The sequence below is a fragment of the Bos indicus genome, chromosome 26, assembly GCF_029378745.1.
Source record: "Bos indicus isolate NIAB-ARS_2022 breed Sahiwal x Tharparkar chromosome 26, NIAB-ARS_B.indTharparkar_mat_pri_1.0, whole genome shotgun sequence".
NCBI classification, from domain to species: domain Eukaryota; kingdom Metazoa; phylum Chordata; class Mammalia; order Artiodactyla; family Bovidae; genus Bos; species Bos indicus.
In genome coordinates, this window is record NC_091785.1 from 412,980 (window position 1) to 432,081 (window position 19,102).

The 19,102-nt window shown below is 39.0% G+C and overlaps 3 pseudogenes; all 3 read right to left on the bottom strand.

Annotated features, from left to right (window-relative positions):
• Positions 1-3,741: 3,741 nt before the first annotated feature.
• LOC109579111 (olfactory receptor 5M9-like) lies at positions 3,742-4,551 on the bottom strand (annotated as a pseudogene).
• Positions 4,552-5,187: 636 nt separating this feature from the next.
• Positions 5,188-6,104, bottom strand: LOC139179902 (olfactory receptor 5M5-like; annotated as a pseudogene).
• Positions 6,105-11,044: 4,940 nt separating this feature from the next.
• Positions 11,045-17,969, bottom strand: LOC139179903 (olfactory receptor 5M5-like; annotated as a pseudogene).
• Between the last annotated feature and the right edge of the window lie 1,133 nt (positions 17,970-19,102).

The following is a 19,102-nucleotide window of genomic DNA, read 5'->3' on the forward strand; positions in this document are numbered from 1 at the left end:
AAATAAATGAATGGGGGAAAACAGCTTTCACATCATATTTTATGTATGTACTTCTGTGTAAGTATGAGTGTATTTGTATATACGCATATGTATGTATATATGTATATGGTGGTGGTTTAGTTGCTAAGTCGTGTCCGACTCTTGTGATCTCATGAACTGTAGTCTGCCAGGCTCCTCTGTCCATGGGATTCTCCAGGCAAGAATACTGGAGTGGGTTGGCATTTCCTTCTCCAGGGGATCTTTCCAACACAGGAATTGAACTTGGGTCTCCTGCATTGCAGCCAGATGATTTACCATATATGTATGTATGTATGTATATTTATGTGTGTGTGTGTATGTATGTGTGTGTGTGTGTATATATATATATTTACATGGGCTTCTCCAGTGGCTCAGTGGTAAAGAATCTGCCTGCAGTGCAGGAGCCAAAGGAGATGCAGTTTTGATTCCTGGGTTGGGAAGATTCCCTGGAGGAGGGCACAGCAACCCATTGAACTTTTCTTGCCTGGAAAATCCTGTGGACAGAAGACCCTTGCAGACTACAGTCCATAGTGTTACAAAGAGTCAGACACAACTGAAGTGACTTAACACACACGTATATATATATGTGTTTGTTTTTTTTTTCTGGAAAGCACATTAGGTACAAGTCATCACATTAAGCTGAAAAAGAGGAGGAAAAACTAAAAGGACACATTTTCTGACTACTCACAGTAACTTGTTAAAAAACAACAATAAGAAACGAAGCTTCCCTTTGGGTAAAATGTTTAGGGGAAAAGTAAGGTGTTATTCTTTCTATTTTGCACACTTCATTTTAATTTGCTATGGTGAGAGTTTTTCTTTTTTTTAACTTTACTCTTGAAATTAAAATTAGCCAGTTATCTTCCTTAGCCTCAGAAGTGAAAAGAAGTGGAGAATTCTCAAAAACCACATCATGCAAGTGGAACATCATGATAAGAGTACCACTTTCAGATAATTGCTATTTCTCTTGTCAAAGAGATGGCTATCTTTTAAAAGCAGGAGTGCATGCTATTGTTACACTAAAAATTTACCAGATAATTAAGAAAGCATTCCTGATTATGTGTTGAAAATAATTAATGTAAAACTATTTGCTGCTGTTCACTCACTCAGTAACCTGCCAGGTTCCTCTTTCCATGGGGTTTTCCAGGCAAGAATACTGGAGTGAGTTGCCAGTTCCTTCTCCAGGGGATGTTCCCCCCAGGGATTGAAACCATGTCTCTTGCCTTGCAGATAATTCTTTACTGCTGAGCCATTGGGGAAGCCCCACTAATAAGTAAGGACAGTTAAAGATGTGCTGGCTCAAATGTCTGGTGAAAACACACCTTATCTGCACCTGCAAGCACAGTGCAGGAAAAAAAAAAAAAATAGCTGAGATTTCCTAAGCTTAAGAAAGAGACTTGTAAGTACCTAAAAAGGCTAGCGAAATGGCCTAGATGGTGGGTCAAAAGGAATCCAAAACAAATTAATGTGCCAACTGGAGACTTAAAGGTCATAACAAGCCCAAGAACTCATCAAGTAGTTAGGACAAAGGTATATATAACTTAATATCTAATATAGATCAGAAGCTTGAGTTTTTCTCCTTCGGGTTAAGACAGAAGACAAGATGCCCTTCTCTCAACACCAGAATAGTTTCTGAAGAGACTTGATCATTCTCAGGTAAAAATCATCCTAGTGAGTGGTAAGATGGAGAGGTGAAGTGCCAGGGATATGTTTATGGAAAGTATTATAAGAGCAAATACAGCACTATAGCTAAGTGAACTCCAAAGATGCAGTGACTTGATAAAATAATTTCTTTCTTTCTCAGGCAGCAGTATGAGTTAAGGTATTTGGGAAAGGCAATTAGACCCTCATTATGTGGTTTCCAACTTTGTCTAAAAAGTGATCATTTCAGTGGCAACATTTTTAAGTGGGAAGAAGGAGAAAAAAGTCTGTATCTAATGGCTCTAACATAGAGAAGGTGATCTTTAGGTTTCAGGCACCACTTTCTACTGATGGCTCATTGCCAAGACTTGACAACATTATGTACCTCACTGACAAGGGACAATGGGAAAGGTGGTTAACAGCTGGATGACAGATGCTTTATTTATAAAATAAAATATAAAATAGTGGACACTGAGGAATATGTCTGCCAGAAGGATCACAGAAAATGTGATCTTAAAGGGTCAAGTTATAATGATCTCTGTCAATACAATTGTTTCTTGAACAGCCTATCATTTCACACTTGACACCAACTTGTTAGAAGCAAATTTGGGTGATTTGAAAACATTAAAAAAAAATTGTTAGTGTAGTTTCCAATACTAATCAAATGGTACTTTTTCTTCCTGCTCAGAACCTAAAGTTATGAAAAAGAACTCTCCTCCCACCATCCGCCTTTTCTCAGAACCAATCTGAGGGAATGTGGCTTGTGGGCAATTAGTAAATTAGCCTGAGTAACAATACTTTCTGGGCTTAAATGAATACATCTTTCCAGTGATATTACCACAAGTAAACATTACTTCTCAGAGTCTTTCTACATATGTTCAATTGTGCACCCCTTTTAATTGGATTAGCCCTTAAACAAGAATAAAAATCATTCAATGAGAAATTACTTCTGCTTCTGACTTGCTTTTATGCTGGTATTATTAGCAAGAGTCAACAAGGACAAAAATATATATATATTCTACTTATATTAAGAATGAAGGTAGATTAAGTGGACACCAATCAACATAAATTGAATAGTAAACTTGTAATCAGATCCCAATGGATACCAGTTTGAGCTGTGCTGATCACATTTTAATACATGTCTAGTGCAATGGCATTTGGTTTTACAGAGATTCTTATCTGGTTGACCCACACTAGTTATTAAAAGCTTGAATTAAGCAACTAAACACAGACCTAAGAATGTAATGTTAGTGACAAGAATTTGGAATCAAACAATAGCTTCATCATAGTAATCAAATGTTTAATAGGACATTCTTCTGATCAAAAGTTAGGTTTTAAATGACAAAAATCCATATTGCTTCATCTTTTTAAACTATGAGAAGGACATGATAGGCTTTAGTCAAAATTTTTCACCTATTTAAATTAATAAGGAGAAAAACAGCAGCCAAAATCCAAACCAAAGAGTAGAATTACGGTGAGTCAACAGATTGAAACACAAATAGTGTTAATTATAGAGCAATACATACTGAGAATTAACCTTCTGATTGATTCATGACACTAGTTGAAGATTCTGAATACATTTTTGTTTTCAAAAGTCCATGCATGTATGAATGTTATTGAAAGTTTTTTGGTAAATGAGGATCCACCAACTTTTATATTCATGGAAAAGTGATGAAGTCTTAATTTTTTCTCATGAAATTATATATTACTTATAAAACAAGTGAAGAGCAATTATATATAGAAAATATCTTAAGAAATCATATTCAACTCTTACAAAGATGCCTCCAAATTAACATGTGCTTATCCAAATATTTATGAGTATTTATGAGTTATCCGATGACTACACTTAGCATAATTTTACATACACTGTGACTAACAGTAATAGGGCAGTATTAGTATGTTTGCATATGTAGATAAAGGAGGCCTAGTCCTGAGAGTCCATTCATGGATAAGCCATCACTGTGTTAGACTGGACCTCTTAGCATATTTAAGTGTTGCCTGTACACAGTCTATTTTAAACAGGGAATTTATATGCCTGGACATTTATAACAGGAAGTGGTATACACGGGATTATGTCCTGCAGGTTCACTGCCTCAAGTTTGCCTTGATGATTGCTTCGTTTACCACCTCTTTCACATCTTTGTTCCTCAAACTGTAGATCATGGGATTCAGCATGGGAATCACTGTGGTGTAAGACACAGCCACCATCTTCCCCTGCTCCACAGACTCTTCAGCGGGCCTCCTGAGATACATGAAGAGGAGAGTCCCATAAAACATGGTAACAGCTGTCAGGTGGGACCCACACGTGGGTGTATTCTTTAATGTGGACCCCTCCACAGGCAATCTTTGTAAGAGGATGGTCAGCACAATAGAAGTGGTTAATTTCAAAGTTTCCATAGAAATACAGGCTATATGTCCACAATGTGCAAATTAGGGTATCAGAGAACCCATAGATGTATGGCACAGAGATGAGACTAGCACAGACAGTCCTGGACATTTTACTGCCATAAAGCAGAGGGTTGCAGATGGCCATGTAGCACTCAAAGGCCATCATAGCCAAGATATATACTTCCACGTGGACAAGGGCTCTGAAGAAGTAACACTGCACCAAGCATCCCACATAGGAAATGGTTTTTTCTCTGATAGTAAGTTTTCCAGCATCTTCAGAGTGACATTGAAAGAGAACCACACATCCACAAAAGACAAGTGACTCAAGAAAAAGTACATGAAGCTCTGAAGCTGGAGGCTGATGCTGATCAAAATAATCATGTCAATGTTCCCTATCAGAGTAATCATGTAAACTACTAGAAACACCACAAAAAAGAGAACTTGAAGCTCCTGATGACTGGTCAATCCCAGAAGAACAAATTCTGTCACATCTGTGAAATTTGGCATTGCCTTGACTTAGACCAGTCTGCATTGCCTATGAACAAATTAAAAGAAATGAATGGATTTGTTTTATTCTTGAAAATTTTGAGTCATGTTTATCAGTATTCTGCTGCTGCTGCTAAGTTGCTTCAGTCATGTCCAACTCTGTGCTACCCCAGAGACGGCAGCCCACCAGGCTCCCCCGTCCCTGGGATTCTCCAGACAAGAACACTGGAGTGGGTTGCCATTTCCTTCTCCAATGCATGAAAGTGAAAAGTGAACGGGAAGTCGCTCAGTTGTGTCTAACTCTTAGCAACCCCATGGACTGCAGCCTACCAGGCTCCTCTGTCCATGGGATTTTCCAGGCAAGAGTACTGGAGTGGGTTGCCATTGCCTTATCCATATCCCTCTGAGTACTGCCAATAGAATTGTCTGTCCTTTATCAATTTTATAGAGCAATAATAATGCTGTCTAGTCTTGTATTTTAATTTCTGTGCAGTATTCATTTTAACAAAACTAAGGCAACACAAGCTAATAATTTGACAAATTCTTGTAAATATAATAGGCCAATTACAAAAGACAAAAAAATGACTTAATTTAAAATGTTCAATAAATGCTCATAGAATACAGATATGTTAAATACCTGTGACCAAAATGTTTACCCTATTTAGTGAACAATTTCCTTTGAATTACTTTCCTTGATGCTCTTTTAACATCTTTGTTCTGAAGGTTGTAGATCAAAGGATTTAGCATAGGACTCACAAACATATAAAAAACAGCTACAATTTTTCCCTGTTCTACAGATGTCTCAGAAAGGGGTCTCAGATGCATGCAGAACAGTGTCCATAAAATATAGTGACAGCCGTCAGGTGAGACCCACAGGTAGAAAAGGCCTTGTGCCTCCCTTCTGCAGAGTGGAAATGCAGAATGGTTGTGAAAATGAAAATGTAGGAGATGAGAATGATGGTGAGAGAACACGTGAGGTTGAAATCAGCCACCACAAACATGGCAGTCTCTTTGACATAAATATCTGAGCAGGCCACTACTAGGAGAGGTGGGTATGACAGTAAAAGTGTTTGATTTCATTGGGTTCACAGAAGGAGAGACAGGGCATAAGAACGGTCTGGGCAAGACCATTTGCAAAGCTGTAAGTATATGGAGCAGCAACGAGAGAGAGGCAGACATCTCAGGACATCTTGCAGATGGCCACATAGTGACCAGAAGCCAACACTGCCAAAATATAATAATCTGTGATCACCAGGGCAATGAAAAAGTGAAATTGTATGATGCAACCAAGGAAAGAAATATTTTTTTCTCTTTGAAAAGATATTGACCAGCATCTGAGGAGCAACAGTGGTGGCATGACAGAGATATACAAAGGAGAGGTGGCTGAGGAAGAAGTACATTGGAGTCTAAAGCTTTGAGTCAGTTCTGATTAACAAAATCATGCTCACATTGGCAATGACTGTGATCACGTAGATGACTAGGAAGACCATGAAAAAAACAGGCTGCAAATCAGTTCAATCTGTCAGTCCCAGGAAGATAAACTGAGTCACCTCTGTATAGTTTTTCTTTAACATCATGTTGCTCAACTTCCAACAATGGCTAAAGTAATGGAAATAAAATTCATTTGTGTTTTATCATTTTTCCATTTCCTACATCATGTCATCTAATACTTATTCCTTTTTTCAGACTTGCAAATACATGTGAAATAAGTAACCTCAGTTCAGTTCAGTCGCTCAGTTGTGTCTGACTCTTTGTGACCCCATGAAGCCTCTCTGTCCATCACCATCTCCCAGAGTTCACACAAACTCACGTCCATCGAGTCAGTGATGCCATCCAGCCATCTCATCCTCTGTTGTCCCCTTCTCCTCCTGCCCCCAATCCCTCCCAGCATCAGAGTCTTTACCAATGAGTCAACTCTTCGCATGATGTGGCCAAAGTACTGGAGTTTCAGCTTTAGCATCATTCCTTCCAAAGAAATCCCAGGGCTGACCTGCTTTAGAATGGACTGGTTGGATCCCGATGCAGTCCAAGGTACTCTCAAGAGTCTTCTCCAACACCACAGTTCAAAAGCATCAATTATTTGGCACTCAGCTTTCCTCACAGTCCAACTCTCACATCCATGCATGACCACTGAAAAAACCATAGCCTTGATTAGACGGACCTTTGTTTGCAAAGTAATGTCTCTGCTTTTAAATATGCTATCTAGGTTGGTCATAACTTTTCTTCCAAGGAGTAAGCATCTTTTAATTTCATGGCTACAATCACCATCTGCAGTGATTTTGGAGCCCCCAAAAATAAAATCTGACATTGTTTCCACCATTTCCCCATCTATTTGACATGAAGTGATGGGACCAGATGCCATGATCTTTGTTTTCTGAATGTTGAGCTGTAAGCCAACTTTTTCCCTCTCCACTTTCACTTTCATCAAGAGGCTTTTTCGTTCCTCTTCACTTTCTGCCATAAGGGTGGTGTCATCTGCGTATCTGAGCTTATTGATATTTCTCCCAGCAATCTTGATTCCAGAAAACCACTAGACCATGCAGGTATGACCTAAGTCAAATTCCTTATGATTATACAGTGGAAGTGAGAAATAGATTTAAGGGAATAGATCTGATAGACAGAATGCCTATGAACTATGGACGGAGGTTTGTGACATTGTACAGGAGACGGGGATCAAGACCATCCCCATGGAAAAGAAATGCAAAAAAGTAAAATGGCTGTCTGGGGAGGCCTTACAAATAGCTGTGAAAAGAAGAGAAGTGAAAAGCAAAGGAGAAAAGGGAAGATATAAGCATCTGAATGCAGAGTTTCAAAGGATGGCAAGAAGAGATAAGAAAGCCTTCTGCAGTGATCAATGCAAAGAAATAGAGTAAAACAATAGAATGGGAAAGACTAGAGATCTCTTCAAGAAAATTAGAGATACCAAGGGAACATTTCATGGAAAGATAGGCTCGATAAAAGACAGAAATGGTATGGACCTAAAAGAAGCAGAAGATATTAAGAAGAGGTGGCAAGAATACACAGAAGAACTGTACAAAAAAAATCTTCATGACACAGATAATCACGATGGTATGATCACTTACCTAGAGCCAGACATCCTGGAATGTGAAGTCAAGTGGGCCTTAGAAAGCATCACTACGAACAAAGCTAGTGGAGGTGATGGAACTCCAGTTGAGCTATTTCAAATCCTGAAAGATGCTGCTTTCAAAGTGCTGCACTCAATATGCCAGCAACTGGAAAAGGTCAGTTTTCATTCCAATCCCAAAGAAAGGCAATGCCAAAGAATGCTCAAACTACCACACAATTGCACTCATCTCACACGCTAGTAAAGTAATGATCAAAACTCTCCAACCCAGGCTTCAGCAATACGTGAACCGTGAACTTCCAGATGTTCAAGCTCATTTTAGAAAAGGCAGAAGAACAAGAGATCAAATTGCCAACATCTGCTGGATCATCGAAAAAGCAAGAGAGTTCCAGAAACAAACATCTATTTCTGCTTTATTGACTATGCCAAAGCCTTTGACTGTGTGAATCACAATAAACTGTGGAAAATTCTGAAAGAGATGGGAATACCAGATCACTTGACCTGCCTCTTGAGAAACCTATATGCAGCTCAAGAAGCAACAGTTAGAACTGGACATGGAACAACAGACTGGTTCCAAATAGGAAAAGGAGGATGTCAAGGCTGTATATTGTCACCCTGCTTATTTAACTTATATACAGAGTACATCTTGAGAAATGCTGGGCTGGAGGAAGCACAGGCTGGAATCAAGATTGCTGGGAGAAATATCAATAACCTCAGATATGCAGATGACACCACCCTTATGGCAGAAAGTGAAGAGGAACTCAAAAGCCTCTTGATGAAAGTGAAAGTGGAAAGGGAAAAAGTTGGCTTACAGCTCAACATTCAGAAAATTAAGATCATGCCATCTGGTCCCATCACTTCATGGGAAATAGATGGGGAACCAGTGGAAACAGTGTCAGACTTTATATTTTGGGGGGCTCCAAAATCACTGCAGATGGTCACTGCAGCCATGAAATTTAAAGATGCTTACTCATTGGAAGAAAAGTTATGACCAACGTAGATAGCATATTTAAAAGCAGAGACATTACTTTGCCAACAAAGGTCTGTCTAGTCAGGGCTATGGTTTTTCCAGTGGTCATGCATGGATGTGAGAGTTGGACTGTGAAGAAAGCTGAGTGCCAAAGAATTGATGCTTTTGAACTATGGTGTTGGAGAAGACTCTTGAGAGTCCCTTGGACTGCAAGGAGATCCAATCAGTCCATTCTAAAGGAGATCAGGTCTGGGATTTCTTTGGAAGGAATGATGCTAAAGCTGAAACTCCAGTACTTTGGCCACCTCATGCGAAGAGTTGACTCATTGGAAAGACTCTTTTGCTGGGAGGGATTGGAGGTAGGAGGAGAAGGGGATGAGAGAGGATGAGATGGCTAGGTAGTATCACTGACTTGATGGACGTGAGTCTCAGTGAACTCTGGGAGTTGGTGATGGACAGGGAGGCCTGGTGTGCTGCGATTCATGGGGTCACAAAGAGTCGGACATGACTGACCGACTGAACTGAACTGAAAAACAGTAAAAAGTGCTGCTGAGGATTTATGATTATCATAAGCAATTTTTAGATTTTTAAATATCAGAGATGGGATAGAAACTATAAGTGATATGAGGAATAATACTAGTTTATTACTTTTTTTTCCTTTATTTTTTTTCTTTTTTTTTTAACTTTACAATATTGTATTGATTTTGCCATATATCAACATGAATCCGCCATAGGTATACACGTGTTCCCCATCCTGAACCCTCCTCCCTCCTCCCTCCCCGTACCATTGTTCTGGGTTGTCCCAGTGCACCAGCCCCAAGCATCCAGTATCGTTCATCATGCCTGGACTGGCGACTCATTTCATGTATATTATACATGTTTCAATGCCATTCTCCCAAATCATCCCACCCTCTCCCTCTCCCACAGAGTCCAAAAGACTGTTCTATACATCAGTGTCTCTTTTGCTGTCTCATATACAGGGTTTGTTACCGTCTTTCTAAATTCCATATATATGCATTAGTATAGTGTATTGGTGTTTTTCTTTCTGGCTTACTTCACTCTGTATAATAGGCTCCAGTTTCATCCACCTCATTAGAACTGATTCAAATGTATTTTTTTAATGGCTGAGTAATACTCCATTGTGTATATGTACCACAGCTTTTTTATCCATTCATCTGCTGATGGACATCTAGGTTGCTTCCATGTCCTGGCTGATGAACAGTGCTGCGATGAACATTGGGGTACACGCGTCTCTTTCAATTCTGGTTTCCTCGGTGTGTATGCCCAGCAGTGGGATTGCTGGGTCATAAGGCAGTTCTCAGTTTAATATTTAAAGAATCATGAAAAGAAAGAGAAAAATCCACACACTTCTGTCTCATGTTTTATGTATGAAATAATAAACACGTGTGAGGATACTGAAGATCTGAAAAAAGCAGAGAAATCAACTAACTTGGCCAAATAGAACCATATTCTGCTCAACTGCCATCTCTTCTGAGATTTTTCCAGCGCCATAAGATTCCCCAACTTGCACACCTCAGGAGGAGATGCCAAAGGTGAGCAGTGGGGTCCATGACATGGAGATGTGTGAAAATCCTAAAGAAAAGTGTGGTTGTATGAATGCTTACTGATGATTAGTTATGCATAGTCAAGTGCTCATTACAATATTTTCTACTTCTGACTGTGAGGAGTTCATAATAATAAAAAAAAAAAAAAAAGTAAAAACACAGTATCAGTTTTAAAGTGGAAAGCATATTGGTAAAACAACAAACAAAAGTCAAAATAAATAAGTTTTTAAAAAACCTAAAGGAAATTTGGGATTTCTCTCAAAAGTTTTATGAATGAGGATTCCATTACACTAATACTAATATCTACATATATTTCTTAGAATAATAACTTAAGATACCCAATGATCTTAACTGATATATAAGGTGAACAAAGGAAAAACCAACCAAAAGAATCAAAGAAAGGAAAACATTTCTTCCTGATATGGTTGACAGGTTTTGATAAATAGTTTGCAAATTATTAAGCCCTCCAAATCAAACAAATTGTCATTTGGTAAATCTGTCTTTCATAAATTTCTACCATTATGAGTACTATGGGTAGAATTATCTGACATATATTAATTTTACAGAGCAATAGCAATGCTTTATGAATTTCAGCATGGTAGGTGGTGATGGTTTAGTCACTAAGTCCTGTCAAACTCTTGAGACCCCATGGACTGTAGCCTGCCAGGCTCCTCTGTCCATGTGATTCTCCAGGCAACAATACTGGAGTGGGTTGCCATTTCTTTATCCATTCAAGGTTGTAGTCATTTTAATACAGTAAATTAACACAAGCTAATGACTAGAAACATTCTTTCCAGTCTCATAGGTGAATTATAAAAGACAAAGACAAGTCAATTGGAAAAAGTGACTTATTATTTGAAAATTTTCTCTAATTGGTCAAAGAATACAATTATATTACATACCTCTGACTAAATGTGTACCTGATTTGACAAATAATTTCTCTTGAAACACTTTCCTTATTGCTCTTTTAACATCTTTGTTCTGAAGGCTGTAGATCAAAGGGTTTAGCATAGGACTCACAAAGACATAAAAAACAGCTGAATTTTTGGTCTGTTCTACAGATGCCTCAGAAGGCAGCCTCAGATACATCCAGAACAGTGTCCCATAAAACATAGTGACAACTGTCAGATGAGACCCACAAGTAGAGACGGACTTGCACCTCCCTTCTGGTGAACGACCTTGCAGAATGGCTGTAAAGATGACAATGTAGGAGATGAGGATGATGGTGAGAGCAAACATGAGGTTGGAACCAGCCACCACAAACGTGGCAGTTTCATTGACATAAGTATCTGACCAGGCCAGGACTAGGAAAGGTGGGTCCATACAGTAAAAGTGGTTGATTTCATTGTGTCCACAGTAGGAGAGGCGGAGCATCAGGATGGTCTGGGTAAGACCATTTGCAAAGCTGTAAGTATAAGTAGCAGCAATGAGAGAGAGGCAGACACCTCAGGACATTTTGCTGCCATATAACAAGGGTTTTTAGTTGGCCATGTAGCAGTCATAAGCCATTGCTTTGAGCCTATAGCTATCTGTGAGCCCCAAGAAAATGGAAAAGTCAAATTGTATAAAGCAACCAAGGAAGGAAATGGTTTTTTTCTTAGATGAGAGATTAACCAGCATCTGAGGAGTGACATTCGTGGTACAACAGAGATCTACAAAGGAGAGGTGGTTGAGGAAGAAGTACATTGGAGTGTGAAACTTTGAGTCAGTTTGATTAACAAAATCATGCTCACATTGCCGATGACTGTGATCTGATAGATGACCAGTGAGTGAGTGAGTGAGTGAAGTCGCTCAGTCGTGTCCAACTCTTTGCGACCCCATGGACTATCAGGCTCCTCTGTCCACGGGATTTTCCAGGCAAGAGTACTGGAGTGAGTTGCCATTTCCTTCTCCAGGGTATCTTCCCAACCCAGGGATCGAACCTAGGAAGACCACAAAAAGGACAGGCTGCAACTCAGCTCGATCTGTCAGTCCCAGGAGGATAAATTCAGTCACGTCTGTGTAGTTTTCCTTTAACTTTGTGTTTGCTCAGCTTCCAATGATTTTGAAAAGAAAGGAAATAAAAATTAATTGGTCCTTTGTCTTTTTTCCATTACTCACATGGTGTCATCTGATGCTTACCTCTCTCAAACTTCTAAATACATGTCATATAAATGGTTGATTCATGTCAATGTATGGCAAAAACCAGTACAATATTGTAAAGTAATTAGTCTCCAATTAAAATAAGTAAATTAATTTCTTTTAAAGTAACCTAAGAGACATCTCTGGGAATCCAGTGGTGCTACAATGCAAGGGGTGAGAGTTTGATCTCCAGATAGGAAGCTAAGATCCCACATGCCTCATTGACATATTCTATATATAGAACAGAAGCCATATTATCAGAAATTCAGTAAGTACTTTAAAAATTGTCCACATAGAAAAATTCTTTTAAAAAAGCACAGAAATATCCTAGTAAACATGTATTTGATGTTTTCAATAGTTAACTTAATGTAGAGTTCCTTTACATAAAATTAGTTATATTTTCCAATGCTTTTGCACAAGTCTTTCCTATATGAAAATCTTTTATCTTTTCTCCAATTCATTCTCATAAATTGGTCACTGACATTTCCTCTTAAACATTGCTTTTCTTTGAAATTTTGATGTTTGTTTTCAGTATAATTTTGGTGCAGTGTCTACAAAATCAGTCAATAAAGCTCAAGCATTTTCTGAGCTGAATGGACTTAAGGAAGTAGAACAGATACATACTTACAGAAAGAGTGTCTGTCTATCTGCCACTCTAACCTCACGGACATTTTAAGTTAATCCCTCACATCACAACATAAAGTGATGCCTGTTCACTTCATCCATTCTTGCCTGCCTAAGGTGGCCCTCACATCACCAAAACTTGTTTCACTTTTAAGACATCTCAGGATATCCTTCAGTTCAGTTCAGTCACTCAGTCATGTACAACTCTTTGCAAACCCATGAATCGCAGCACGCCAGGCCTCCCTGTCCATCACCAACTCCCGGAGTTCACTCAGAATCATGTCCATCAAGTCACTGATGCCATCCAGCCATCTCATCCTCTGTCATCCCCTTCTCCTCCTGTCCCCATTCGCTCCCAGCATCAGGGTCTTTTCCAATGAGTCAACTCTTCACATGAGGTGGCCAAAGTACTGGAGTTTCAGCTTTAGCATCATTCTTTCCAAAGAAATCCCAGGGCTGATATCCTTTAGAATGGACTGATTGGATCTCCTTGCAGTCCAAGGGACTCTCAAGAGTCTTCTCCAACACCACAGTTCAAAAGCATCAATTCTTTGGCACTCAGCCTTCTTCACAGTCCAACTCTCACATCCATACATGACCACAGGAAAAGGCTTGACTAGACCGACCTTTGTTGGCAAAGTAACGTCTCTGATTTTCAATATGCTATCCAGGTTGGTCATAACTTTCCTTCCAAGGAGTAAGTGTCTTTTGATTTCACGGCTGCAGTCATCATCTGCAGTGATTTTGGAGCCCCAAAAAATAAAGTCTGACACTGTTTCCACTGTTTCCCCATCTATTTCCCATGAAGTGATGGGACCAGAAGGCATGATCTTCGTTTTCTGAATGTTGAGCTGTAAGCCAACTTTTTCACTCTCCACTTTCACATTCATCAAGAGGCTTTTTCGTTCCTCTTCACTTTCTGCCATAAGGGTGGTGTCATCTGCATATCTGAGGTTATTGATATGTCTCCTGGCAATCTTGATTCCAGCTTGTGCTTCTTCTAGTCCAGCATTTCTCATGATATACTCTGCATATAAGTTAAATAAGCAGGATGGCAATATACAGCCTTGACGTCCTCCTTTTCCTATTTGGATCCAGTCTGTTGTTCCATGTCCAGTTCTAACTGTTGCTTCCTGACCTGCATATAGGTTTCTCAAGAAGCAGGTCAGGTGGTCTGGTATTCCCATCTCTTTCAGAATTTTCCACAGTTGATTGTGATCCACACAGTCAAAGGCTTTGGCATAGTCAATAAAGCAGAAATAGGTGTTTTTCTGGAACTCTATTGCTTTTTCCATGATCCAGCAGATGTTGGCAATTTGATCTCTGGTTCCTCTGCCTTTTCTAAAACCAGCTTGAACATCAGAAAGTTCATGATTCATGTATTGCTGAAGCCTGGCTTTGAGAATTTTGATCATCACTTTACTAGTGTGTGAGATGAGTGCAATTGTGCAGTAGTTTGAGCATTCTTTGGCATTGCCTTTCTTTGGGATCGGAATGAAAACTGACCTTTTGCAGTCCTGTGGTCACTGCTGAGTTTTCCACATTTGCTGGCATAAGGAGTGCAACAGAATAATCTTTCAGGATTTGAAACAGCTCAACTGGAATTCCATCACCTCCACTAGCTTTGTTTGTAGTGATGCTTTCTAAGGCCCACTTGACTTCACATTCCAGGATGTCTGGCTCTAGGTCAGTGATCACATCATCATAATTATCTGGGTTGTGAAGATCTTTTTTTGTACAGTTCTTCTGTGTATTCTTGCCACCTCTTCTTAATATTGCTTATTAATATTGCTTCTGTTAGATCCATACCACTTCTGTCTTTTATCGAGCCCATCTTTGCATGAAATGTTCCCTTGGTATCTGTAATTTTCTTGAAGAGATCTCCAGTCTTTCCCATTCTGTTGTTTTCCTCTATTTCTTTCCATTGATCTCTGAGGATGTCTTTCTTATCTCTCCTTGCTATTCTTTGGAACTCTGCATTCAGATGTTTATATCTTTCCTCTTCTCCTTTGCTTTTTGCTTCTCTTCTTTTCACAGCTATTTGTAAGGCCTCCCCAGACAGCCATTTTGCTTTTTTGCATTTCTTTTCCATGGGGATGGTCTTGATCCCTGTCTCCTGTACAGTGTAACGAACCTCATTCCATAGTTCATCAGGCACTGTATCTATCAGATCAAGGCCCTTAAATCTATTTCTCACTTTGGCCTTGGAATACGGAATGAAGCAGGGCAAAGACTAATAGAGTTTTGCCAAGAAAATGCACTGGTCATAGCAAAGACCCCCTTCCAACAATACAAGAGGAGACTCTACACATGGACATCACCACATGGTCAACACCAAAATCAGATTGATTATATTCTTTGCAGCCAAAGATGGAGAAGCTCTATACAGTCAGCAAAAACAAGACCGGGAGCTGACTGTGGCTCAGATCATGAGCTCCTTATTGCCAAATCCAGACTTAAATTGAAGATAGTAGGGAAAACCCCTATACCATTCAGGATATCCTTAGTTTTGTTTATTATAGCCAATTATTGAGGGCATAATTTGGTTCATGGGACACAAAAGTAAGTCAGTTCTTTTTTCTATAAAAATAAGTATACATTACACAAAAATATGTGTAGCTTTTTATACAAACACACATATGTATATAATTGATATTAAATAATAAAGGAGGGCCTAATTAGGGGAAATATTGTATGAAAAGTTTTCTCTTGGGGGAGGAGACAATTATTTTAAAATGATTGTCAGACACATCCCCAAACTGTAATGATTTTGCTGAAACTACCCCTCATTTTAACTCTTACAGAGGGTAAGAATAAATTAGATGATAAAAATTTGTTTCAAGTTCTTTAAAACATGTAAATGGTCACACTGATAATAATAATCATATTACCTACAAAATTGTGATATTATGTGAAAAATCATAAGGTTCACTTTTCAACTTTTGTGAATGATAAAGGAAACCATAAAGGCAGTGCTGGAAGAATCTATATTTTTGTTCAGTAGCAGGAAATGACCAGGTAGGTCATTGTTATAACAACTCTTATTAAAAGGTACAGTACAGGGATGGACACAGATCATGTTTAAAACACTTTGTAAATGAAGAACCACGCCTGCTTTCTCACCCATTTACACTAGTTCATTATCCTACTGAGATATTTGAATTTATTGACCAGGGTGGTAAATTGAAAGTGAAAGTGAAAGTCACTCAGTCGTGTCCAACTGTTTGTGACCCAATGAACTATACAGTCCATGGAATTCTCCTGGCCAGAGTTCTCGAGTAGGTACCTTTTACCTTCTCCAGGGGATCTTCCCAACCAAGGGATCAAACCCAGGTCTCCTACGTTGCAGGCAGATTATTTACCAGCTGAGCCACAAGGGAAGCCCATGCCAAAGTCATCTAAATCAATGAAATCACAATCATTTGGTTTCCTTTTATAAACACCTATGCTACAATAAACTGTGGGAAATTCTGAAAGAGATGGGGATACCAGACCACCTGACCTGGCTCTTGAGAAATCTATATGCAGGTCAGGAAGCAACAGTTAGAACTGGACATGGAACAACAGACTGGTTCCAAATAGGAAAAGGAGGACGTCAAGGCTGTATATTATCATCCTGCTTATTTAACTTATATGTAGAGTACATCATGAGAAATGCTGGACTGGAAGAAGCACAAGCTGGAATCAAGATTGCCGGGCAAAGTATCAATAACCTCAGATATGCAGATGACACCACCCTTATGGCAGAAAGTGAAGAGGAACTAAAAAGCCTCTTGATGAAAGTGAAAGTGGAGAGTGAAAAAGTTGGCTTACAGCTCAACATTCAGAAAACGAAGATAATGCCTTCTGGTCCCATCACTTCATGGGAAATAGATGGGGAAACAGTGGAAAGAGTGTCAGACTTTATTTTGGGGGGTTCAAAAATCACTGCAGATGGTGATTGCAACCATGAAATTAAAAGATGCTTACTCCTTGGAAGGAAAGTTATGACCAACCTAGATAACATATTCAAAAGCAGAGACATTACCTTGCCAACAAAGGTCCGTCTAGTCAAGGCTATGGTTTTTCCTGTGGTCATGTATGGATGTGAGAGTTGGACTGTGAAGAAAGCTGAGCGCCGAAGTATTGATGCTTTTGAACTGTGGTGTTGGAGAAGACTCTTGAGAGTCCCTTGGACTGCAAGGAGATCCAACCAGTCCATTCTAAAGAGATCAGTCCTGGGTGTTCTTTGGAAGGAATGATGCTAAAGCTGAAACTCCAGTACTTTGGCCACCTCATGCGAAGAGTTGACTCATTGGAAAAGACTCTGATGCTGGGAGGGATTGGGGGCAGGAGGAAAAGGGGACTACAGAGGATGAGATGGCTGGATGGCATCACTGACTCGATGGACGTGAGTCTTAGTGAACTCCGGGAGTTGGTGATGGACAGGGAGGCCTGGCGTGCTGCAATTCATGGGTTCGCAAAGAGTTGGACATGACTGAGAGACTGAACTGAACTGAATTGATGCTTATATTTATTGTCATAACAAGCAAACATTATTTTTTTTCTGGATTGTTTCTTTAATCTCTATATTTATTAAATCATCAATAAGACCCCCAAATAATTAACATCTCCATTCCATATTTACTGTGAAGAATTGAGATAGTGCAAACAGTCAACATGTTGGATCATTTACTTGAATACTTCATGGTTATGACGTTTCTTCACAAAAACAGAGCACAACATCCTACATGATGGGGCAAGGAAAACTCAGAGAGAAGTGGGCAGAGATGGCTCTGGAGTCTAACAAGCTTTGTACTCTGGACAATCACCCTCATGCTGAGCTCTGCCATGTGGTCTTTGATCTATTTTTCTTTTTCCATTATGATACCACTCCAAGGTACATTTATAAACATTTGTACTATGAGAAAATAGAAAAAAATGTAAACCTGCTTATTTTTTTCATCTGTATGTTAATGAGGGTGGTAATTTTCATTGAATGAGTTCTCACACTTACCTGTCTGAGGTAAGTGTCCAAAACAATTTGTCCAGTACTTAGAAATGACTCCTGAATCTGAGAGTCACATTTTAGCATTTGTCAAACTGAATTGTATCTTACATATGATGTGTGTGCTTATGGCATCCTGTTTTGTGGGGGAAACATAGCATATCACTTGCATCAGGTGAAAGTTACTGGCAATTAGAGGGGGCAACATAGGAGAATGTGGACTTCACTGGTCGCCCAGATGGTTAAGAAATGCCTGCAATGCAGGTGACATGGGTTCAATCCCTGGTTCAGGAAGACACTCTCCACTCCAGTATTCTTACCTCAATAAGTCATGGACAGAGGAGCCTGGTGAGCTTTGGTCCATGCAAAGATTTGCACATGACTGAGTGATGAGCACATTCACTTTTTTTTTTCACTTTCATAGTAGAAAGTACTCAATAACAGTAATTACTTAGCTGATGATCTAGGTACCACTAATACATTTTTACCCACATTGCAGAGAAAGAGAAGAAAACTTTTAAAAAAGAACATTGCCTAATTTATAAAATAATAATGATTTTCATACAACTTTCAATGAAGAATGTTTCTCACATTGTATTTATTATAAATATGTGCTGTTATTTTTTATGCAAACTCAGATTTTTTTATTGATTCATTTTATAATTGTTTATAAAAGCATTTTCTAATTTATGAGAGTAGATTTCAGGCCACAATTTTATTTTTATTGATTAAAGTATCTATTTCTAATATCCAAAATATATTTTAACAATACCAAGTCCTACCTGTGAAAGGAGAATGACTTCAAAGGGACAGCACTGATGTGAAGACTCTGAGAAGTTTATACCAGAATGTCACAGAAGGACCAGCTCCTTAAGATTCAACTATTTTTCATAGAAAACAATTCAGGCTATGAACAAACATAAGTGTTTCACTATTTTTTTAATCTTAAGTTCAGTGAAGACATGAATTCTTGCCATACCCCAATATTATCAAGGAATCAAATCCCGTGAAATGGTAAAGCAATGGGACTCATTGTTTGTTTGAACTTAAGCCTAAATGTCTTGACATTTTGAGCTGATTGGGGGATATATTAAGTTATCCATATTTTGTACATATTCAGTTCAGTTCAGTTCAGTTCAGTCACTCAATCGTGGCCGATTCTTTGCAACCCCAGAATCACAGCACACCAGGCCTCCCTGTCCATCACCAACTCCCGGAGT